The 24674-nt window shown below is 40.3% G+C and overlaps 1 protein-coding gene across 2 annotated transcripts in view; it reads right to left on the bottom strand.

The window, feature by feature from the left end:
- Window positions 1-24674, bottom strand: part of rsu1 (Ras suppressor protein 1) — a 328064-nt gene that overhangs the window by 186111 nt on the left and 117279 nt on the right. The gene's annotated exons all lie outside the window — the stretch shown is intronic.

Below are 24674 nucleotides of genomic sequence, written 5' to 3'. Positions count from 1 at the left end.
CTCGTCATGTGAAAATCAACCATTTATCACTTTAAATGAAAGCAAAACGACATTACAGAAACATTGAACAAGCATACTCTTTAAAAGAATTGGATTGATAATTTCTTTGCTGTAGAGTCACGTGCACATTTACAAACAAATCTGAAAGTGCAGGATAGCCCAGCCATTCATAAGCAGTGGATTAAGAAGTGGCACAGGAACGTATTGAACTTCTCGGTTTTAACTGTTGCTTTCCAATCTGTCTCTGCAGGCTCTAATGAGGTAGACTGGGCACCTTAAAGGAACACTCCAGCCAAAAGTAATTCTTTGTTATACGTTAAACAAGCCCGTGTAGGCTTGACAAATTATGGTGCCCCTCTTGAAATGGGGGAAAACATACAGAAAAAGTGTTGTCACTTCTGCATGGCATGACCTAAATGTATGCAAATACCCCTTAAATGAAAGTCTGCAATATGCCCATGAATCATGTCCGAATGGTTTTATTTGCAATTTTAAACTGTCGAGCAAAGGGGGAATTAAGGAAATGTGTCTTTGTGCCAAACATTATGGAGGGTACTGTAGACGCCATCCACCCGAAGCTGAAGTGCAAGGAAGGAGAGAGAGTTCCATCTTTGACAGAAATAAAAAGAAAAGCTCCCTGATGAGTTAAGACCTTTTCATTTCATCCTTTAATTAAAATGGACGCACCCGAGTCTGAGTGTGGACCGCGAGACGGCCAGTGTTTACTAGAGCAGCTCACATTTTTAATGAGAAAAAGAACAGCTAAAGAAGACTGCTTAGTGAACAACAGGCTTACTAGATTGAGAGTCAAATGTGGTCACTTTATGTTGTCACACACGTACGTGCGCAGGGGAGGCAGCTAAAGGGCCTGAATGACCCATGCCAGACCAGGGGGGTGGTGGATTGTGTACTGACCCCTTCCTCTCTTTCCAACTGCAGACCGATTATGGGAAATTCTGCCTGGTCCTGGTGAAGTCACTTACGGTTTCAGCCCTGATGACGTCACGTCCTATCCTCTGGTTTAAAACCGCCATCTCTGCCTCATCAAGACAGTTCTGCGATGGACTCGTAACTGAACACAACTGGACACAAGTTAACGGTTTTGAAGCCAGGGAAAATTATCCGGGTGGCTGCCCCAAATCTTTCTGTGGCTTATTGTCTCATCTTTGACGATGTGTAAGCCTGTTAGTCTTGTTAGCCTTGTACCGTCTTGATAAATGGCTTGAAATAATAAAAATCTTTTTCATTTCTTTGATGGCATTATGGACAAATATTTTGTATACATGTTTTAACAGATGAGGGTTTAAAGGGGGAGGGTATTGATTTTAGTATTTGTTTTATTAATGGTCACAGAACAACATGCCTACAGAAATTAATTTTGTTAACAAAAAAATGAACATATGAAATCTGTGGCCTGCAGCTTAGATGAAAAAATACTGCTTTAATATAACGTATAGAGCTTCCACACGGTTGGTCATGCAGGAAAATAAGTACAAAGTTAAAGGGATTAAGAAAACAAATCAGAATCGGTACCTGAATCCAAATCCTATTATGGGATATCATCTACTGTTAAATTCTGCTCTGTACCTGTAATATTTCTATTGCACTATTGTATTGAGGGTAACTTGTGTTCTGTTCTTTGTATTGTGTTCGTATTGACCCCCTTTTTTGACACCCACTGCACACCCAGCCTACCTGGAAAGGGGTCTGTCTCTCTTTGAACTGCCTTTCCCGAGATTTCTTCCATTTTTTTTCCCTACAAGGGTTTTTATTTTTGTCTTCTTAGAGAGTCAAGGCTGGAGGTCTGTCAAGAGGCAGGGCCTGTTAAAGCCCATTACGTCCCTCCTTGTGTCATTTTGGGCTAAACAAAAATAAATCGTATTGTATTGTAATGTGAAATCAAGGATCGGTGTCAGCCCTAAAAATAACCTGATCAGGGCATCCCTAGCAATGTGCAAACAGCAACAAGATGAATGCCACAAACATACACAAAAGTGGTGCAAACATGCGACGGTGGCTCCTTTACACCGTTGAAGTCGGACGTTTCCACATACATGGGATGAATTCTTTAAAACTCACTCTGTTACCCTCCACAGATTTTATACTAACAAGCTACAAATTTGGCAAATCCTTTAAGACGTCTACTTTGTCATCTTTTCCTCAACAATGTTCAGCTGAGTGTGAAGCGGCTGGGATGAGAATCAGCACCTCCAAATCCGAGACCATGGTCCTCAGCTGGAAAAGGGTGGAGTGCCCTCTCAAGATCCTGCCCCAAGTGGAGGAGTTCAAGTATCTCAGGGTCTTGTTCACGAGTGAGGGAAGAATGGAGCGTGAGATCGACAGGCGGATCGGTGTGGCATCCACAGTGGTAGGAGCTCTGCATCGGTCTGTCGTGGTGAAAAAGGAGCTGAGCCGTAAGGCAAATCTCTCAATTTACCAGTAGATCTCGTTCCTACCCTCACCTGTGGTCATGAGCTATGGGTAGTGACCGAAAGAACAAGATCGCGAGTACAAGCGGCTGAAATGAGTTTCCTCCGCAGGGTGTCTGGGCTTTCCCTTAAAGATAGGGTGAGAAGCTCAGTCATCCGGGAGGGGCTCAGAGTAGAGCATCGAGGGAGTCAGATGAGGTGGCTCGGGCATCTGATCAGGATGCCTCCTGGGCGCCTCCTGGTGAGGTGTTCGGGCACGTCAAACGTCCAACCCAGGACACGCTGGAGGGACTATGTCTCCTGGCTGGCCTGGGAACACTTTGGGATTCTCACGGAAGAGCTGGAAGAAGTGGCCGGGGAGAGGGAAGTCTGGGCCTCTCTGCTTAAGCTGCTGCCCCCGCGACCCGACCTCGGATAAGCGGAAGAGGATGGATGGATGGATGTTCACAGAGTTTATAGAGTATTTCACTTTTTATTGCCTAAATCACAATTCCAGTGGGACACCAGATTACACACACCTTGCTAACTGTGCCTTTAGACAGCTTGGAAAATTAAAAAAAAAATGATTTCAAGCCTTTAGACAATTAGACAAATTATCTGGTAACTGGAGTCAACATGTGGATGGATGTTAAGGCCTACCATCAAACTCACTTGCTTGACTTAATAGGAAAATCCAAGACCTCAGAAATCGTCAAACCTCCATAAATCTGGTTGACATTTGGGATCAATTTCCAAAAGCCTGAAGGTTCCACTTTCATCTGTACAAACAATAATATGCAAGTATAAACACCACAGGACCACACAGCCATCATACTGCTTAGGAAGGGGGCGCATTGTCTCTCATAGTGAAGAACGGACTTTGGCACAAAAAATGCAAATCACTTCCAGTACAACAGCAAAGGACCATGTGAAGATGCTGGAGGAAACAGGTAGACAAGTCTCCATATCCTGGGCTGTGGAGTCGGAGTCGAGGAGTCAGAGACAATTTTGGGTACCTGGAGTCGGGGTCGGCAAAAATGAACTCCTAATAAATCTAAATTGTAATGGAAAAAAAAATACAGCAAGTTCAAATGTCGCATTTCACAATGAAGTACTTCTCTGATGTAAGAATAAAACTCAGTGCATAGTTGTGTTACTACAAGTGTGAAGTTCAGCTGAGCGATTATACAACCTGACATTCACATACTGTAACCTGCATTATGGTACATTACAAAAAGTGTTTTCATTTGATTTCAGATCTAATGTGCTTAACAAGTTCATGTGAGTGCAAACAAGTGTAATGATGTAGGTGGAGGTGTGTGCTGTGGCCTGAGGTGTGTTCAGGGGTTCAGTAGCTCTGTGGTTTAATGACGACGTGTATGTTGCCTTCCTTCAATCAACGTGAAAAATACATTAGCATATTAAATACAGAGGAGTCGTAGTCGGGGAGTCAGAAGTACTGGAAACTAAGGAGTCAGAGTCTAAGGATTTATCTACCGACTCCACAGCCCTGTCCATATCAACAGTAAAACAAGTCTGACATCGACATCACCTGAAAGGCTTCTGCTTCAAAGCCATCATAAAAAAGTCAGACTGTAGTTTGCAGTGGCACATTGGGACAAAGATCTGACCTTCCAGAGAAATCAGACCTCTGGTCTGACGAATCCCAAGATCAAACTGCTTGGCCATAATGACCATTGTTATGTTTGGAGGAAAAAATAGTGAGGCTTGCAAGCCAAAGAACATCATCTCAACCGTCAAGAATGGAGAGTAGGGGCATCAGGTTGTGGGGGAGTGCTTTGCTACAGAAGGGGCTGGTGTGCTTCACAAAATAGATGGCATCATGAGGAAGGAAAATGATGGAGTTAAACTGCGGCAACATCTCAGCAAGGAAGTCGAAGCTCAGCTGCAAACAAACAATGGTCCCAAGCAGACATCCAAAGTTGTGTCAAAATGGCTTAAGGATAACAAAGTCAAGGTACTGGAGGGGCCAGCAAACAGCCCATGACCTCAATCCGATAGCAAAAGTGTGTGCGAGCACGGGGCCTACCGACCTGTCCCAATTACATGAGTTCTGTCTGGAGGAGTGGGACAAACGTTCAGCATCTTATTGTAAGAAGTTTATGGAAGGCGACCCAAAATGTTTGACTCAAGTTAAACAATTAAATATTAACAAAGTGCATGTAGACTGGAAATGTGATACAGCTAAGAATAGATCAGGTTTTTGTAGGACTTTAGCACTAAACAGTTTCCGATTCGTTTTCACCTCCTTTTGTATAGATTGCAATAAAGCGGAAGTAAATTCTGACAGGATTTATCTTGGTTCCATTTTTTTTTTTTTTTTAATTTACATAATTTGCTTTTGGCAGGGTGAGCAGACTTTTATATCTACTGTCTCTGTGTATAATAATAATAATAATAATACATTTTATTTATATAGCGCCTTTCCCATGCTCAAGGCGCTTCACAGAGTCTTAGAAATAAACAGCAGGGTATATGTAACATTGGATACAAATGTTTTCCTGAATAGATCAATGAAACAGATAACAAAGCATTAAATAGAATAAAGGACAATAAACCAGAGTAAAATACAAAATTCAATACTAAAAGAAAAACCTAACTTGTGATATAATAGACACACAAATTATCCTGAGCACCTGGTAAACTGAAAGAAAGCTCAGAAAGTTAAGTTACAGTTGTGCTTGAAAGTTTGTGAACCCTTCAGAATTTTCTATATTTCTGCATAAATATGACCTAAAACATCATCAGATTTTCACTCAAGTCTTAAAAGTAGATAAAGAGAAACCAGATAAACAAATGAGGCAAAATATTATATTTGGTCATTTATTTATTAAGGAAAATGATCGAATATTACATATTTGTGAGTGGCAAAGTCTGTGAACCTCATGGATTATCAGTTAGTTTGAAGGTGAAATTGACTGGGTTTTCAATCAATGGGATGCCAATCAGCTGTGAGTGGGCACCCTGTGTTATTTAAGAACAGGATCTATCAAAGTCTGCTCTTCACAACACATGTTTGTGGAAGGGTATCATGGCACCAACAAAGGAGATTTCTGAGGACCTCACAAAAAGAGTTGTTGATGCCCATCAGGCTGTTAAAGGTTACCAAACCATCTCTAAAGAGTTTGGACTCCACCAATCCACAGTCAGACAGATTGGGTACAAGTGGAGGAAATTCAAGACCATTGTGACCCTCCCCATCCTGAATAGATGAGTTTTAAGTTGTTTTTTAAAAGAATGTGTTTTTTAAAAGAATGAATGGAGTCGGCTGATCTCATTAAGTCTACACCCATAGTGTAGATTAGTGTGAGGCACAACAAGATTACCAGAATCAGAAGACCTTAGTAGGCGAACAGGAGCCTAGTGATTTAGATGGTCACTGCTGTAGTCCGGTGTGAGGCCATGTAAAGCTTTGAAGGTTATTAGTAGAATTTTATATTCAATCCTGTAAGATGCAGGAAGACTGTGAAGGCGGAGCAGGATGGCTGTGATGTGCGGACTCTTTCAGCAGAGTTTTGAATTAACTGGAGCTGTGATACAAGATTAGAAGGGGCACCTGAAAGCAGCGAGTTACAATAATCGATGCAGGATGTGATAAAAGCAGGGACAAGTTTCTCAGCATTAGAAAAGGAGAGGAATGCGTGCACACGGGATTCGTGACGGAGGTGAAAGTTGAAAGCTTCTTAATGTGGTTTATGCGGAATAAGAAAAGGAGGAATCAAAAATGACACCAAGATTCCTTGCATCAGAAGAAGGTCTGATGAGATCACCATCAAGAGTGACTGGGAAGGAGCTCATTTCCTTAAGTTGCACTTTAGTCCCAATTTACAGGAGGTCAGTTTTGTTGTAATTTAATTTTAAAGATTTCTGCTCCATCCAGGTTTTAATTTCATTGAGACAAGTTGTGAGCTGAGAAAACTCTTGATGAAGTTGCGCTTTTGACATTGAAATAGAGTTGAGTGTCATCTAAATAAAATGATAATCCAGTCCATAGCTACGGATAATATGGCCAAGGGGAAGCATCTAAATACAGAAGAGAAGAGGGCTGAGGACAGAGCCCTGAGGAGCTCCTTGTGTGACTGGCGTTGTGCTGCATCTGCTGTTGCCAAGACTAACAAACTCTTGCCTATCAGTCAGATAGGACTTGAACCACTGGAGGGCAGTGCCAGAGATACCCAGCATGTTCTGCATTCTGGACAGTAGAATGTCATGTCTGCCCCGAGTGTCAAATGCTGCACTGAGGTGGAACAGAATGAATATGCTGGTCTGTCCAGAGTCTGCTGCCATAAGCAAATCATCGGTTACCCATAGCAGAGCAGTTTCACAGCTGTGCCGCACCCTGACACCAGACTGAAAGGGTGCCATGTACAGTATGTGTATATAATTTCTGTAAAAAGTCAAATTTTTGTATTTGTCTATCTAGAATTTGTTCTGGGTTTACATTATCACAGTAAGACTTATTCAGCGTATAACCTTGAAGCAGAGACAGTGGCAATTGTCCAAACTTTAAGCATAACTTCATTACTTACTGAATAATATAATTAAGGGTTACTCATAACAACTAAATAATTATCAATCATTCTAGTCTGGACATATTTGACTTTGTAATGATGAAATGTTTAACACAAGTGATTTATTTCTCCCTTGATCTGATTCAATTGAGGAGCGACTGCAGATCAATGATGATAACAAGGTTCTTTCAGATAAGCTGCTGATCAATGTGTATGTATAATAATAAAAATAAAAGGGAAAAAAAAATCAGTGAACATGACATGAATACGCATTCACAGATCAGAACTCCCAGACAAGGCTATGCACATATAAAATGGCAATGTAGACATTTTCAGAGCTTGAAGGCTGAATTTCAAATAACCACAAGAATCCTTGTATTTCTGTTATATATACTTTTTTTTTTTGTTTTAATCGATTTACCAATGTAAGCATTATTTCAGAACAAACAGACTGCAGCAAGTCAACAAATAAACATAAATAGACCCGCTGGGCTTATAGTAATATCTTTAAATTCCAAGCCAACAAAGGAACAGCTGCATGTTATTTAAAGAGGCCAATAACTGGACACCAAGACCTCATCAGAAACGTATGAAGAGTCAGACCAAGTGAAACATTTGTGCACCATGCAGAAATTCATCTAAACCCAACTATGGGAGAAAAATCACTTTTAAGAAATGAAAAAATTCCCAATGAGTAGGCTAATGCACTGGTGTAACAGAAGTGTATCGGGATGTTCTGAAAACCGCAAATATACACCAGTGGGAGATTAACAGCCACTGCTCTGAGCACCAGGCCTCTTTTAAAATTAATCAATCCTTACTTTATGTTACTCTAATTCCCTTTTTATCAGGAGTTTTTACATTGCAAATAAAATTACAATAAACCAGTAACGGGGCACTGCTAGAATGATAACACTGGTCAACAAGCATTCTGCTACTGGGATTCTTTCACCTTTAACAAATTTCACTTGCTGACTCCAAATCTGAAAACCGTTTTGTCCAGCACGTCCCATTTTTTAGTTACGATGTTCCAGGTCTTGGACAACTAGGGTGACGGGACAGTAAAGGCGATGCGTTTCAGCATTTAAGAAATAAGTTTGGTCTCGAGAAAAGTGAAGCCAACATTAAGGAAGGTGTTTCTGTTGGCCCTGAAATCCATGAACTGATGCTTGGTGATGACTTCAAAAGGAAACTGAAGCCCACCGAATCAACACCCTCATTCGTGCAGGTTGTCCAGAATTTTCTTGACAGTCACAGAGCAGAGAATTACACTGAGCTTGTGAAGAACCTGATGAAAGCGTATCAGCTTACGGGAGCCAGAAGGTCACTGAAGACGCATTTTTTATACTCTCATCTCAACTTTATTTCCACCAAATCTAAGTGATGTCAGAGATGAATATGGAGAAAGATTTCATCAAGATACAAAAGTGAAGGAAAACTGATACCGAAGCATGATGGGTGACTACTGTTGGTTCATGCAAAGATAGACAGATGTGTAGTGCAAGTGCAAATGCGAGCGCCTGAGACAATTTGGAGCACACTGACCTCGGTTTTATATTGAGGTAAATTGACATAAACGTGTTTTAAAGCGTCTCTGGTATCGTCTTCTGGTTTGTTTTCAGAATAAACACATTGAAACAATTTTGGTGAGACAGAGTCCAAACTCTAGATATTGTGTCGATATATTATATTGAGATTCAAAAGGGTCAAACGGCAATGATGTGTCGCCTTTTGTGCCTCCTGTTCAGTTTTATACTTTGAAGGCTGACTCTCTCGCGTGTGCCTTTATTCCACCTTGTGCGTCTTTCACTTGCACTTCCTCTTTGGTCACATCTCCAAAGACAGACTGACCAATCAGATCTCTGTAAGGGATTAGATACGCCTCCCTTTGTGATTTATTACAGAGCAGATTACACAGGTCTGTAACTCTATTACAAATAGTATGCCTCAGTGCTTTGCACATCAACTGTAGTAAACCACGGCATGTTTGATATCTAAGCAAAAATTGAATGGTTCAAGCTACAAAATTTAATATTCTGAGCATTTACTAATTACACAAGGTCTTTCCAGAGGCATCATTCTAGGAGAAGTTTGTTTCTTAGTAGAGAAGGAACTGTCTGAAATGCAATACTAACAAATCAAATGAACCGCTACTGACTTCTACCACACCAAAAGAGTATCTATGTCCAGTCAGTATTCAGGGAGAAGATGTAGAGGTGGTGCAGTTCTATAAGTACGTCCACATAATGAACAGATTAGACTGCTCTCGTAACACAGGAACTGTATGAGAAAGGGCAGTGCAGACTCTTTACTTAGGAGACTGTGCTCCTATAATATGAGTAGTGCTGTCCTTCACATCATCTTCAACTCTGTGGTGGCCAGTGAGCTGTGCTGGGCTGGTATTACCACTTTAAGAGAGGCCCAAAGAATCAACAAGCTGATTAAAGGGCAGGCTCAGTTATGGGACACACTCTGGACCCCTGGAGGTTGTAGTGGAGGAAGAGAATAAAGGAAAAACTGAGTGCCATTATGAACAATTCTGCACATCCTCTCTGTGACACACCAATACTGAGGACTTTCAGCCAATAGATCATTCAGTGGAAATGTGTCAAGTAAGCGAGACTGGGGGTCCTTCACACCTATGGCAATACGCCTGTATAGTGTCTCAGGGGATAGGACAAATCAGATCAAGTTTTTCTTTTGTTTTATTTTCTACCATTTTGTCATATTGATGTGTGTATATACTGTGTATATCTATCTATCTATCTATCTATCTGTTGTGGACGTTAAGAGGTGCTCCAGCTCCCAAGCACCCTGACATCACCCGTGGAACCCAACAGGGCCAAGTCCAAGAACCCCAGTTCCCATGATACTGTGTGGAAAACTGTTGGATGGGAGCTGCCATCTTGCAGTCCGGGGTAGACAATGCCCCACAGATGCTGTTACCCCATATCATTACATCATGAGGGCATCCCATCCAGATAAGGATGCCAGCCAGCCAGCCATCCATCCATCTGTCTATCTAGCTATCTATCTGATGAGCTTCTATAAAAAGCCAAATCTCTACCTGGGGACAAATGAAGTTTCATCCAATTCTCTTATCTTTTACGGCAGACTTTGGCCAACATGCATTTCAAATATAGCCATGAAATGATTTTTTCCCAGTTTTTAATAACTTATAAATCAGAAAGTTTGATTTTGTGCAGACAGGCGCTAGTTGCTAAAGATGAACCACAACACGAGTAGCGCCTAACAAAATTTGCAAACTCTGATGTGGTTTACTGTGGAGATGCAGAGGGCCAAAGCTGTTCCACAGCACAAAAAAATTTTCATTCAGTTTCAGCAAGCTATACAACTGTGGTTCAACTATTTTAAAAGGTAATGGCATCTTATACTAAAGAACAATAACTGAAAACTACTTACATCTATCATGAACAGTTTAAAAGTTATGGCTTATAAGCTTCATGTCTTCAGTAAAATATAATAAAATTAGGGCTACACTGGCTTTTAAAGCCTCCAAATCTCAGAATCTAGAAGATACAACCCTAAAGTTTAGGTACACTAGTTTTGGGGTACGAAAACTTTATTTTTATAAAGTACAAAGCCAATCAGAGATGGCTAATTAGGAGGCCTCTGTCAATTTCCCGTGGACTGGCCGAAATATAAATACACAGCAAAGTGAAGCAGCAGCAAAATGACATCAACAAAGTGATGTTTCAGAAAACAGGTGCCATTTTGTGCAGCCCTTTAATTCGGTCCATTTCTTTGCCGCATATTTTAATTTCATCTCAAATACAACAGCAACATTTATTCATAAAGCACATTTTCATACAAGTAGTTCTACTCACTAATCACAGCACCTGAGAGGGTAGACGTGCTCCATTTTGATTAAGACAAGCAAGGAAGAATTTCACGTGTGACAAAAAGGACCTGATAAACCTGTGAGGCTTTTAAAGAAGCCGGAATAGCCTGCTTCATAATTAAACTGCTGGCCAGAAGATGTACACTGTGGCATCGACTCTACCTATCTGGTCAAAGCTAAAGGCTTTAAAAAAAAAGATCCTCAGACTGAATCTACAGCCTACTTATTCTACTGCCTCAGGTAAACAGTGAATAACTTGGACTACTTTTTTTTATTATTTATTGCCTTCAAGATTTCCTTACATTGCATATATTTCAGATCAATACAGTGCTGCATTTATAAAACTCCATCGAACAGTTACAGTCAGAATTCCCTACCCACCAAGAGAGCAGAAATGAATCTGAGTTAACATGAAAGTCTTTACTCACAAACAAACTGGCCTCACTCTAGTGGGTCAGCAAAGCTACAGCGTGTGCAGTTAGCTGGGTATAATAAAGATAAGGCCTGCCAGATTAAAATTAAATTAAAATTGCCTTTTCTCCAGGAGGCTAGAGTTAATATTTTGATACAAGGCCAGGTTTCACTACCAATTTGTACACAGGGTCCGTGCTTCCATTGGGTGATTGCCGTGGGTGTGAAGGTGTACCCGAGTTCACTTGGCTCAGATGCCACAAACTTGGGCAGCAAGAACACCACAGCAGACTGAGTCCTGGAGAATACGGCTGCATCATCCTGATTTTTCTCCTAACCCTGGACCCAATTGGCCGTTAATATTTTCCATTGGTATCGTGAGTGTACTTTTGCTGTATGGTAACACATATCGAGGCAGATTTTGGCATGTGTTTATCAGTAAGACGCATGTAACCTAGAAGCTGAACGTTAGTAAAACCCAAGTCACATTACAGCTAAACTATCCATAGTCCATCAAGCTTACAGAAGTTAACCATTTTTGTCCAGTTTAAAAGCAAGAATCTTTATAGACATATTAACAATTAATCAAAGCCATTGAAATGGGTACAAAGTACACACATCAAAGGACTCTATACTTCTGAGCACAAACAAGAACAAGTTTTGAACGGGTTGCCATTGTGAACAATTCAAAAAGCACAGTGACACAAAACTCCTGGCCTGTTCTCCTACCTACATTAACACTAGAATTACCAGAGCCTACAAAAAAACTCGTAGATCCGTCCCACCTTGAATCACTTCGCACCTCTCCGTCAGCGTCTTTTGTCCTTTAAATGTGTTGATAAGCAGCAAGCAGCCTGCTATCACATCCCCTCACCCAGCACAGTTTTCTCAGCTCAAGTGTGTGTACCTGCGTGTCAGTTGCTTGGAGTTGTATAAAGTGAAAAGTCAAGCAAAATGACACCTTTTATAAATACTATTTGGTTATTTGGGACACATGCATTTCATCCAAATATCAAAGCATTCATGTACAACAGCGTGATCTGCATCTTAGGGTGTGACATTGTGCAGCGCTTCGAACATTTTAAAGCCTAAACAGCAACTGTCCTTTAGTATTACTGCTTTGTCTCTCTTGACCCCCAGACATGGTCAAACACTATGCAATCTCTTTTGGGGTGGGGATGTGATAGCTGTTCCGTTATTTCACGCTGATGAAAAGGTGAGAAGCGATTTAAGGTGGGGCGGATCTGCAATATTTTCCATTTGTTTGCACTAATGTGATCTTTACTATCATTTTTTTGAGACTTTCTAATTTTCCTACTCCCATTATCTCTAACCTGCTCTGCATGAGTATTACTGTGTGTCGTTAATTTACTCATAGTGACTCCTGTGCAGGTGAAACAAGCTTTTGAATTCTTTACTAGGAATGCGTTCTACTTTGTCTTTTTCAAACTAGCCTCTTCACTCGGTGGTTAAATCTCTTGGCACAAATTCTCGCTTAAGAGCTAAGAGCACAGAAAGTGTGTCTGCCAAAAGCATTCCAACAACTGAAATCTCTTGAGGTGTGTCTGCCAAAAGCATAGATGACCGTGGTCTTGTTGGAAAATGGTTGTAAGTAGGGCGTGACTTGAAAAGTTACTGTCTCATAGGACTTGCTTCCAAAGATTGTAAGTAGGGTGTGACTTGACCATCTCGCGGGACATGAAAGTCTCTCTCTGTCTCTCTTCAAAAAATCACAACTCGTCGCAGGGAAAAAAGTCTCATCCCAAGATTTTTTTTTTTTTTATAATAGAGAGATGTATTACCAACTAATTATGCACAGAGGCACAGCTCTTACCTGTTGAAATATTCATAAAAACTCTGCTATTAAAACATTTTCATCTCTCGACCTGCTGCTTCTACACAAGTACAAAGCACAGGAATCCGTGAACAGCACAACATTTCAAGTAACAGTAAGTAGTAAAGGTGGCAGGCTCATTTATTACACACAGATCACATACAAGTCCGCACAAAAAGACCTTTAAGATGTGAGTATGCAGATTCTTTTCCAGTTTCCTTCTGCGTGTGCGCTTTGCATTTAACTGTATTGCAACTTTTCCTCTAATGCTTAGCACACCAGTAAAAGAGTTCACAATAAATCTGTAGCAGCTGCATGACACTAATATTCACACCGTCTGAAAACAGTGGTTGTTTATTTTATTATGGGGACCCCAGGAAAACACCCAGCCTTGACCAAGCTTGCACACACATACACATAGAGACATGTAAAGAAGCTGCTGAAAATGAGTACAAGTAAAATTCCATTATAACGAATATCTTTACAACAAACTATTTTTATGGTCCCGACAGCTTCCCCATATGACGCGAGTCTATAGAAATCCCGTTACTACGAAGTACATTCAGCAGATACTTTCATTATAACAAAGTGCCCAAAAGACCTTGAAATGCCTGAATGAATCATCTGCAGAGCAGTTAGTTCTGCAGTCGCAGCTCAGTTGTGCACAACGATCCCCAAACACAAACATTGTAAATTTTTTACTTTCTTCGAACTTTCCTCGTACTGTTTTTTTTATTTTTGGCCTTTTTGTTTCCTGCGGTTTTCAGTGATACCTTTTGCTTATTGCTCATCAACATTTAAGAAACATTCATTGGAATTTAATTCACTGTCACCCTCCTATAGAAACGACAGATACGAAAAAACGCTAACAGTTCATATTAGAAAAAAAAACTTGATATTTTTGCAGCTCTCGATTGCGTCAAAAAAAAAAAGACGTTGCCAGTGAATTTGAAATTTCACCATCGATGCTGTCAACTTTCTTGAAAGACTGAGCAAAAAAAGAAAAAAAATCTCAGGTTGCAAACGTATGTGGACTGCTGCATTTGAAGGCGTCAAAAAAGCCATTTTGATGTGGTTCAGTGATGCTCATTAAAGAAACATTCCTATTAATGCGGCACACATTCAAGAAAATGTGAGGTTTGTAAACTCTCTTGGGACCTCCACTAACTGGACGACACGCTGAAGAGCGTTGTGAAGTCCGATCTCCACGTCTATGGAAGACTGTTTATCTGTTGCCGGGGCAAGAGCTGGCTCAAAGATATTCTGCAAGTTTCAGCTATGCGGCGTCTCTCTGCCAAAGTAAACAGAAAAGATATTGATGGGTGATGCAGCCTGACTTCTGTGTCTGTGTATAGCAGAGTGGCAGATCACGCTACAATAAATAAGTGTTTCAAACTGAATAAAGTTAGTTTTTCTAAAGTACTGAGACTCAGCCTCGTGTTTTGGGGTGCAAGACAAGGACTTATAGCGCGACCCCGATCTTTTATGACTTGCTTTGTGTCACTTCACTGCAGCAATATGAGCCTGTTTTTGCCCTACCCCGGAAACAGACGCTGGAAGGAAATTCTGAGAAAAATTCTCATCAGCATAACTTGTAGGCAGGAGGCGGTTAAAATTAACACAAAACATTAGAACATTAGAACACTCTAGACGAGAACAGGCCATTCAGCCAAACAAAGCTCGCCAGTCCTCTCCACTTATTTCTTCCAAGAAAACATCAAGTCGAGTTTTGAAAGTCCCTAACATCTTACTGTCTACCACACTACTTGGAAGCTTATTCCAAGAGTCTATCGTTCTTTGTGTAAAGAAAAACTTCCTAATGTTTGTGCGAAATTTACCCTTCATAAATTTCCAACTGTGTCCCCATGTTCCTGATGAACTCTTTTTAAAAATAACAGTCTCGATCCACTGGACTAATTCCCTTCATAATTTTAAACACTCAATCAGGTCACCTCTTAATCTTCTTTAGCTTAAACTGTAAAGGCTCAGCTCTTTTAATCTTTCCTCATCACTCAACCCCTGTAGCCCTGGAATCAGCCTAGTTGCTCTTCTCTGGACCTTCTCTAGTGCTGTTATGTCCTTTTTGTACCCTGGAGACCAAAACTTCACAACAGGACTCCAGATGAGGCCTCACCAGTGCATTATAAAGGCTGAGCAGAACCTCCTGTGACTTGTACTCCACACATCAAGGTGTTATATAACCTGACATTCTGTTAGCCTTCTTTATGGCTTCTGAACAGAAAATCTGAACACATTACTCCAGTTTTGATGTCACTACACTGGTTACCTGTGTCATTCAGGATTGACTTTAAAATTCTGCTTATGGTTTATACAGCCTTAAATAATCTTGCCCCATCTTATATATCGTAATGTCTGACACCTTATATTTCAAATCGTAACCTCAGATCCTCAAATGAAGGTCTCCTTAGAATTCCAAGAACAAAACTTAAAAGAAGTGGTGAGGCGGCCTTCTGCTGCTATGCACCTAAAATCTGGAATAGCCTGCCAATAGGAATTCACCAGGCTGATACAGTAGAACACTTTAAAACACTGCTGAGAACACATTACTTTAACATGGCCTTTTTATAACTTCACTTTAACTTAATTTAACTTAATCCTGATACTCAATATGTTTAATTCTTCATAATAACTATTCATGGTGGCTCTAAAATCCATACTGACCCCTACTCTCTTTTCTGTTTCTTTTTCCAGTTTCTTTGTGGTGGTGGCCTGCGCCACCTCCACCTACTCAAAGCTTCATGATGCTCCAACAACGATGGATGGATTTAAAGGCAAGCCCTTCCGTGAGAACCCTAAATCCAAAGAGGACTGTTTCATTTATGTTAGGTAGAATGCCCAGAGGGAACTGGTCAGGGGGTCTCATGGTCTGGAATCCCTGCAGATTTTATTTTTTCTCCAGCCGTCTGGAGTTTTTTTGTTTTTTCTGTCCCCCCTGGCCATTAAACCTTACTCTTATTCGATGTTAATTAATGTTGATTTATTTTGTTTTCTTATTGTGTCTTTTATTTTTCTATTCTTTATTATGTAAAGCACTTTGAGCTACTTTTTGTATGAAAATGTGCTATAGAAATAAATGTTGCTGTTGTTGAACACTGTCAGGAAGTCGATAGCTTAGAGTTCATTACGACTCCTAAATCTTTCTCATAAGGTGTACTCTCGATTTTCCGACCACACATTGTGTATTCAAACCTAACATTTTTACTCCCTATGTGTGATACTTTACATTTACTGACATTTCATCTGCCACAAATCTGCCCAATTCTGTATGCTATACAAGTCCTTCTGTTAATATATAAAGGATTCCAAATTATCTGCTAGTCCATCTATCTTGGTATCATCTGCAGCTTGTTCCTTATATTCATATCTAAATCATTTATAGATATTAAAGATAGCAGCAGCCCTAACACTGACCCCTGCTGGTCATCAGTCAGATCTGATGAGGTTCCTCACACCATCACCCTTTGCTTCCCGTGTCTGAGCCAATTCTGCACTCATCTAAAAATATTACCCTGAACTGCCACTTCTTTTAACTTGATGCCCAACCTCTCATGTGGCACCTTATCAAATGCATTCTGAAAGTCCAGATAAATAATCTCATTTGCTCCACTTTGATCGTATCCTTTTGTTGCCTCCTCATAGAATTCCAGCCTGTTAGTAAAACACGACCTCCCTCTTCTGACTGTTCCTAATAACTCCTGTCCTTGCCAAGTGTTGCTCAATCTTATCCTTAATAATTCCTTCCATTAATTTTCCTGTGATGTTTCATGTTAAGCTTACTGGCTTATAGTTGCTCTGATCTGCCCTGTCACCCATTTTATATAATGGGATGATATTTGTCATTTTCCTGTCCTTTGGAATCTCTCCAGTGCGCAGTGACTTCCTAAAAATATGTGTGTCATGGGTTTCTCTCTGTACTCACTGGCCTCTTCAAGAACACGAGGATAAATATTACCTGTCCTGGCGATTTGTTTGATTTCATCTTATTTAATCTGAGCAGCTCTTCTCCCTCTACAATTTCCAAATCCATCAGTACCTCCTTAGTAGTCCCTGTTACTGCTCTGAGGTTATCCACTTGTTCACTTGTGAACACCTCAGAAAAATGTAAGTTTAGGGCATCTGCTATTTCATTGTCTGTATCTTTTAATTCCCCTTTACTATTCCTGATGAACTTGACCTCCTCCTTAACTGTTCTTTTACTACTAAAATACTGAAAGAATCTCTTGGGGTCTTCTTTCGCCTTATCTGCTCTATTCTTCTCCAACTGTCTTTCAGCCTCCCTGATATCCTTCTTAATGGTTGCCCTCATGTTCTCATACGCGCTACGATTCACTTTGCAGTCATTAGTCTTATATGCATTATACAGCAGTTTTTTTTTCCTTTGTAACTTCTTTTTTTAAATCTTTATTAATCGACTGTGGAGTTTTTTTTTGTTTCCTATTAATTCCAAATTTAGATCTGTATCTGTCCTGCAACAACAACAACAACATTTATTTATATAGCACATTTTCATACAAAAATGTAGCTCAAAGTGCTTTACAAAATGAAGAATAGAAAAATAAAAGACACAGTAAGAAATTAAAATAAGTCAACATTAACTAACATAGAATAAGTAAGGTCCGATGGCCAGGGTGGACAGAAAAAAAAAACAAAAAAAAACTCCAGACGGCTGGAGAAAAAAAAAAAAAATCTGCAGGGATTCCAGACCATGAGACCACCCAGTCCCCTCTGTACATGTAAAACATTTTTAAACCTGTTCTACTGCTCCTCGACTGTCTCCACACTTAAAAGCTTATCCCAGTTTATCCTATTTAGACATTGTCGCATCTGCTCAAAAAAAGAAGCTATTGAAATGATTGCAAACGCCTAGGTGCAAGTTAAAGAAAGCACTATAGTAACAAATACAGAATCTCATTACAATGAAATTTTCATTATAACGAAATATTTTTTAGGTCCCTGGGAGTTCAATGTAATGGAATTTTACCTGTAAATAGTAAATATAAATTTTATATATATATATATATATATATATAAAACAAATAAAGATAATAAACAATTATTAAACAATTCATGCATACATAAAAACCCTCCCCAATATCCTCAACGGCAACTGTTAATTAACTAACACACAACTAAACACTCAGAACAAAAAGATGGCTGATAAACATGACAATACAAAGTCCAACCACAATCCAGTTCCAGTGCCAATTGAGGATTATAAATTAACTAGCCATGTGCACCCAACTACGTTGCGCGTGTTAAAGTTGTTTGTGAAGGGCTCCCTGTTTAAACGCGGCTGCCAGTCGTGAACTGGGCCCTTCGTCGCACAGCATTATGATATTTTATAAGGGAAACAAAATTAAAAAAGAAAGCCCTTGGACATTGATTCGATAGGAACGACCTGCTCGGAATCACTGTCCGAATCATAATTATGTGGTGGTGTAGGAGCATTTCTGTCTGTTCACAGTCCGTCTCATTTTCACGACGCTGTTGTTTCCTCTCATGATGTCTTCTCAACCTTTCTCAAATCTCGCAGGTTGCTTTGTGGCAATCCAAAGAGTAAGGCAATATACACGGAGCAATGGTTATAAAAGAGGGACACACAGGTATCCAGGCTCTTTAAAGCATAAATAGAGATCACTTCACTGACATGTGAGCAAGCCACGGTACAACTGTGAGACACGCAGCACTCGCCGGCTACAACGTAACAATAATAATTTCCAGAACATGCTGTTACGTTGTCATTCATTGTACCCACTGTCTTCTTTCTTTCATCCATAAGTTACGTAGGCACGTACCTTTTATCAAGCCTCAGGAGCTAACCAGCATAACACTGTCCACCATTCCTTTCGTTATTCCGGCACATTGTTGACATCCGTGACTAACAACAACGTACTAAACTGGAAGGTGGTCTACGCATGCATGGAATTCGCAGACAAACAAAGATCAAGATCTAAATGAAGAGTTTGAATCTCTGTGTAATTAATTTAAAGCACAACAATTTGTTTAGTTTGAATGTCTGTGTTTTGAGGTGTGACTGGATTATACAGTATATAGAGATGCAGTCTTCAGTAGTATAAGCCTGGAGGAGATTCTTAACAGCTCCACCAACGAATGCCTATGTTTTAGCTGTCTCTCACAAATCCACTGCCATCTAGTGCTGCTAAACAGATATTGGGGAAGCGTAATTCATTCTTCTTCTTCTGGCACACCACGCCTCATTTCCCCCACCAACACCAGCAGCAACACCCGAAGCTGACCAATGGCAAAGTACTCATGGGGCTGCTGGGATTTGTAGTTCATTTACGTAGCACTGCTACAAATCCATACCGGAAGAAGAAGTTCACCTGGTATACCAGTTGACCCAGCATACCACCCACTGCTACCCCTTAACCACAATAAGTGTCCACATTTACGAAACCTACTTCATTTACCATCATTAACTAACCTGTCTATTTCTTTGTAAAGTGAGAAGTCCAGCAAAATGACACCTTTTATTGGCTAACGAAAAAGATTACAATATGCAAGCTTTCAAGGCCCTGAGTTGCCTTGAAAACTTGTATATTGTAATCTTTTTCATTAGCTAATAAAAGGTGTCATCTTGCTGGACTTCTCACTATGTCCGTAATGACTAACACGGTGCAACACCCTAGTACTACAGACATACAAGACACTGAAATGTACCGCGACTACATGGAATTGAAGACCCGCTGGAAGAAACTGGCACACATGGACAGTGACATCTTCTTATTAACAAAATGCAAAAAGAAAAGTCTTATCCCGAAAGGCATCATGACGTCTCAACTTAAAGTTTTTCCAATGTTGTTATCTGTCCTGGTGTCTATATTCACAGGGGACTCCAGTTTCTGTATGACATCTCGCCTCAAGAAGGCGCCCGAGTTGCCTTGAAAGCCTGCATATTGTAATCTTTTTAGTTAGCCAATAACAGGGGTCATTTTGCTTGACTTCTCACTACATCCATAATGGCTAACACGGTAAAACACCCTAGCTACTATCTGTAAAGTTATTAATTTATTGGCACATTGTACTTTGTTATCTATCAATTTAAGGTTAGAAACTTGTTGTTTTGGGGACAAATGGCTTATCTTGGTCTACTGTAACAATGGTTTCTACTTTTTCTTATGGACTATGGAAATAATCCTCCTAATGCAGCATTTTGCTACTCATGACACTATTTTATTCCATTTTAGGAACCTTTTCTTACAGTCTGTCAAGTGGTGGCCTCATTACCTAGTTCAGCATCACTAATATTTGTCACGATGAAGCGTAAAGTGAAACAGCAGCCCTGCGGTTTAAACTCCCATCAAGCCTCTGCTATGACATCATACTCCTTCTCGCCAGAAAAAAATAACTTCAAATGAAAAAATCTACAAAAATAGGAGAGTTCATCTCAGGAAAGAGTTCATTTTTGGTAACCTTTAATACATTACTTTGCTAAAATTAATAATCTGATAGATAGAGTCCTCCGATAGCAAATCCTTGAGATTTTTAAGGAAGAGAAACCCACGAAAAAGCAGTTAAAGAAAATTAATATCTACTGTGACCTTTCTGACATTTTATAAATTTTAATTGGGAGGAAAAAATGATTCCTGCTCTTGGAGTGAGCTGCGTGGTACACGTTACCTTCATGAACGCAAAAAGCCAGGTGTTTCACAAATCATGTGAGGCGCCATGTGTCGACTCCATCAATTCCCAGCATGAGCAACACATCCTCTGTAAAGAGCAGGCTTGTTACTTCTGGCAGCCCATAAGAAATGGTGTTGCAAATTAATGACGAGAGTGCGGCACAAAATGTTAGCATATTTACAAACAGTTTCTTTCTCTTGTTTCCTCATGTAAAACACTAAATTTGGATCAGCCCGTGCAGTAAATGCAAATACAAGCAATGCCATTAAGGGCTTCTGCAAACTAAATAATGCTTGCTAAGAGTTTTAGATGCAATTAACACTTTTATGGAGTTCACAAATGATTTCTGACTGCAAAAAGTCTCACATTTTGACAAGTTTAACTTTGATGTTTGTTATTATTCATATTTACACTATACACACAATGTATGAGCGCAATAATAAATTTCAAAACCACTGTGCTAAAATTATAATGAAACAGAATCTGCATCAGTATTGTTAACTGTTAAAACCACTTTTTTTGTTTGTTTTTATTTTGTTTGTTTTTATTGCTTTGGTTTTTTTTTTTTTTTTTTCATGCGATTCTGATTGTGTTTATTTATTATTTCATATTAATCTGATGTGCCTTTAAATATTCCACCATTCCATGTGTTTTGTGGGGTGGGTCACCCTGACATCACTTCTTCTTCCTCTTCTTTCTGCTGCTCCCATTAGGGGTTACCACAGCAGATCATCTTCTCTCATATCTTCCTGTCTCATCATCTTGTTCTGTTACACCATCACCTGCATGTCCTCTCTCATCACATCCATAAACCTCCTCTCAGGCCTTTCTCCTCTTCCCTGGCAGCTCTATCCTTAACATCCTTCTCCCAAAATACCCCTCATCTCTCCTCTGCACACGTCCAAACCAACGCCATCTTGCCTCTCTGACTTTGTCTCCCAACCGTCCAACCTGAGCTGACCCTCTAATGTCCTCATTTCTAATCCTGTCCATCCTCGTCACACCCAATGCCAATCTTAACATCTTTAACTCTGCCACCTCCAGCTCTGTCTCCTGTGCCACCGTCTCCAGCCCATATAACACAGCTGGTCTCACTACCGTCCTGTAGACCTTCCCTTTCACTCTTGCTGGTTCCCGTCTGTCCCAAATCACTCCTGACACTCTTCTCCACCCATTCCACCCTGCCTGCACTCTCTTCTTCTCCTCTCTCCCACAATCCCAATTACTCTGTACTTTTAATCCCAAGTATTTATATTGTGCTTAAACAGCGGGTCCCAGCAGCAGATCATTGAATCTTTTTGGAGTTTCGAGAGAGAATTGCTGTTCTTTGATGTTTTTGGCTCTGGATTCTACTCATCTCTTTTTAGATTCTATTTATTGGTAGACCCCATGACGGCCGTGAACTGAAAATGCAGCCTTCCGGCCTGCACATTCCCAATTTTAGAGCAAAAGCTTTCAAATCAAAAATGCCCTCAACAGGGGAGCGCCATGTTTCATCCACAATGTATTCCCTGGTTTCTGTTTATTTTCCTTTTCTGTGTCTTCTTTGTTTATTACATTGTTTTTCTGCTGTTTATTTTATTGATGTATTTTTTGTTAGTAAATAAATAAACTGGATGATACTATGTAAACATTATTGTTTCCTTGTATTTTGTGGGTGCAATCCCAATAATTAAAAGCACCACTCTCAGCCTATATAGCAGTTCACCGATTCTGGAGTGCATTATTATAAACAGAGTAGCACATTCAGACATTCAAATTTAATGAAATTCTGCTTCAAAAAGATGTTGTCTTGGCTTATTAAACAAAGAGGACATATGATAAATTTAACAATAAAACAGTTAAATCAATCAAATCCATTCAGTGACACAGTATGTGCTGCAGTCGTGAGTTTTTTTTTTTAATCTCTCATTCTGCACAGTTACTTTTTTATGCCTCTGTGTACGACTATCAGATTTAGTGTGCTCTACCTTGACTTGCACAGAACTGACTGACGTTCAGATTACTTCCTTACATGGCATCCCAGTTCTCAGCCATTCCTGCCCAATTTGCATCTGCAACCTGTTTGGGCCCATAAGTCACAACTTGCAGGGAAAATGTCCATTATTGATAATACTGGCAAAGTGAACCACAGGTATGTACAGTACAGTATGATGGCCTTATGCTTGTACAGTTTTTGATAATGGCACAGTATTTTCATAAAGTTGTAAAAGTGCAAAATGATAGCACAAAAACCTACCATTACCTAATGACTGATCCCTCAGCAGAAACCATACTTCTTTACTGAGGTACCGTTACACGTGTGACCCCTCCATCCCTGTAACTAAACTCCCCGAGATAGGCCAGGGGTGAGGCGTACTTAGCATGCTGGGAATTGCAAGCAGCACATTCTACCTGTCCTCAACTAATGAGACAGGCGCCTATCAAGCTGCTTACCTGTGTCAGAGCTCGTGTTGTGGCTGTGCATCTGCTGGTTAGATTTAATTATATGTGTGTTTTTTTTTTCTGTGGGACTGCCAAGATCTCAGAAGGTTTACTACCTTACACAGTAATTGCTGGGACACATTAAGGATGCTATGAAATTAAAGCAGAGTGGCACAGTGGTGCAATGGTAGCGTTGCTGCCTCGCAGTAAGGTGACCTGGGTTCGCTTCCGGGTGCTCCCTGCTTGGAGTTTGCATGTTCTGTCAGTGTCTGCGTGGGTTTCCTCCCACAGTCCAAAGACATGCAGGTTAGGTGCATTGGTGATCCTAAATTGTCTTTAATGTGTGCCTGGTGTGTATGTGTGCTTGACGCTGTCTCAGCATGCTATAAAGGTGGTCTGCATACACTGATCCTGCTCATTTGGTTTCCATTGATAGTCAGTGTGTATGTATGGTATCAGTATAGTAAAGGATAGTATCTGTAGCAATAGAACAGTAAGTAAGATTGATGCTATAGATGTTTTGGTGTCGGGTGATCTGTCTCGTCAATGTCGTAACAGCTGCAATACATTCTGCTATATCTGTGGCGAATATACACTTGCACCTCAGAGACGTTGGATGACTGCTCTTGTGAAGAAAGTTTATCATCTGTATTTCGGCTGCAAAATTGGTGATAAAGACAAGGAATGGGCGCCTCATATTTGTTGTGCGACATGTGCAGTCAGTCTGAGAGCCTGGCTCAGAGGCACTCGAAAGACGATGGTGCTTGCTGTTCCAATGATATGGCGAGAACAGAAAGACCATGTGACGGACTGTAACTTCTGTTTGACTAATGTGTCTGGTTTTTTATGCCAAAAACAAGAAGTCAATTAAATATCCTAATCTGCCTTCAGCAATGAGACCCGTGCCACATGACAACAGTCTTCCAATTCCGAAACCAGCAGAGGATTGGACCTTAGACGAACCAGATGAAGAAACTGCAATGCAGTGACATTGACCCGGATTTTGAACTGTGCACATCAGGCGATCCACATCTGATAACACAGTCCGAATTGAACGATTTGTCAGTGATTTGGGTCTGTCAAAAGCAAAAGTCGAACTGTTTGGTTCGAGACTGCAGGAATGGTGTTTGCTGTCACCAGGTACAAAAATGTCTGTGTTTTAAGGCCAACATCACGATATAACCACATTTTTTGCACAAGTCGACAGTCTCTGTTGCTGTTGTGACATTCAAGGATTGTTCTTGGCCTTGAGTTGTGATCACAACGCGGAAGAGTGGCGTCTCCTCATTGATTCGTCAGCGTTAAGCCTGAAAGCTGTTCTGCTACACAATGGCAACGTTTATCCTTCAGTACCTGTTGGCTATGCAGCACACATGAAAGAAACGTATGAGAATATGGAACTGTTGCTGAAGCACATCCAGCATAGCAGGTACAACTGGAATATCTGTGGAGATCTTAAAGTCGTTGCTCTGCTACTAGGACTGCAGCTCAGCTATACAAAGTACTGTGAATGGGACACCCGTGCCAAAGAATCGCAC

Source organism: Polypterus senegalus, chromosome 5 (assembly GCF_016835505.1).
Source record: "Polypterus senegalus isolate Bchr_013 chromosome 5, ASM1683550v1, whole genome shotgun sequence".
Lineage (NCBI taxonomy): Eukaryota > Metazoa > Chordata > Cladistia > Polypteriformes > Polypteridae > Polypterus > Polypterus senegalus.
The sequence above is the reverse complement of the archived record's forward strand: the minus strand, read 5'-3'. Positions and strand labels throughout refer to the sequence as shown.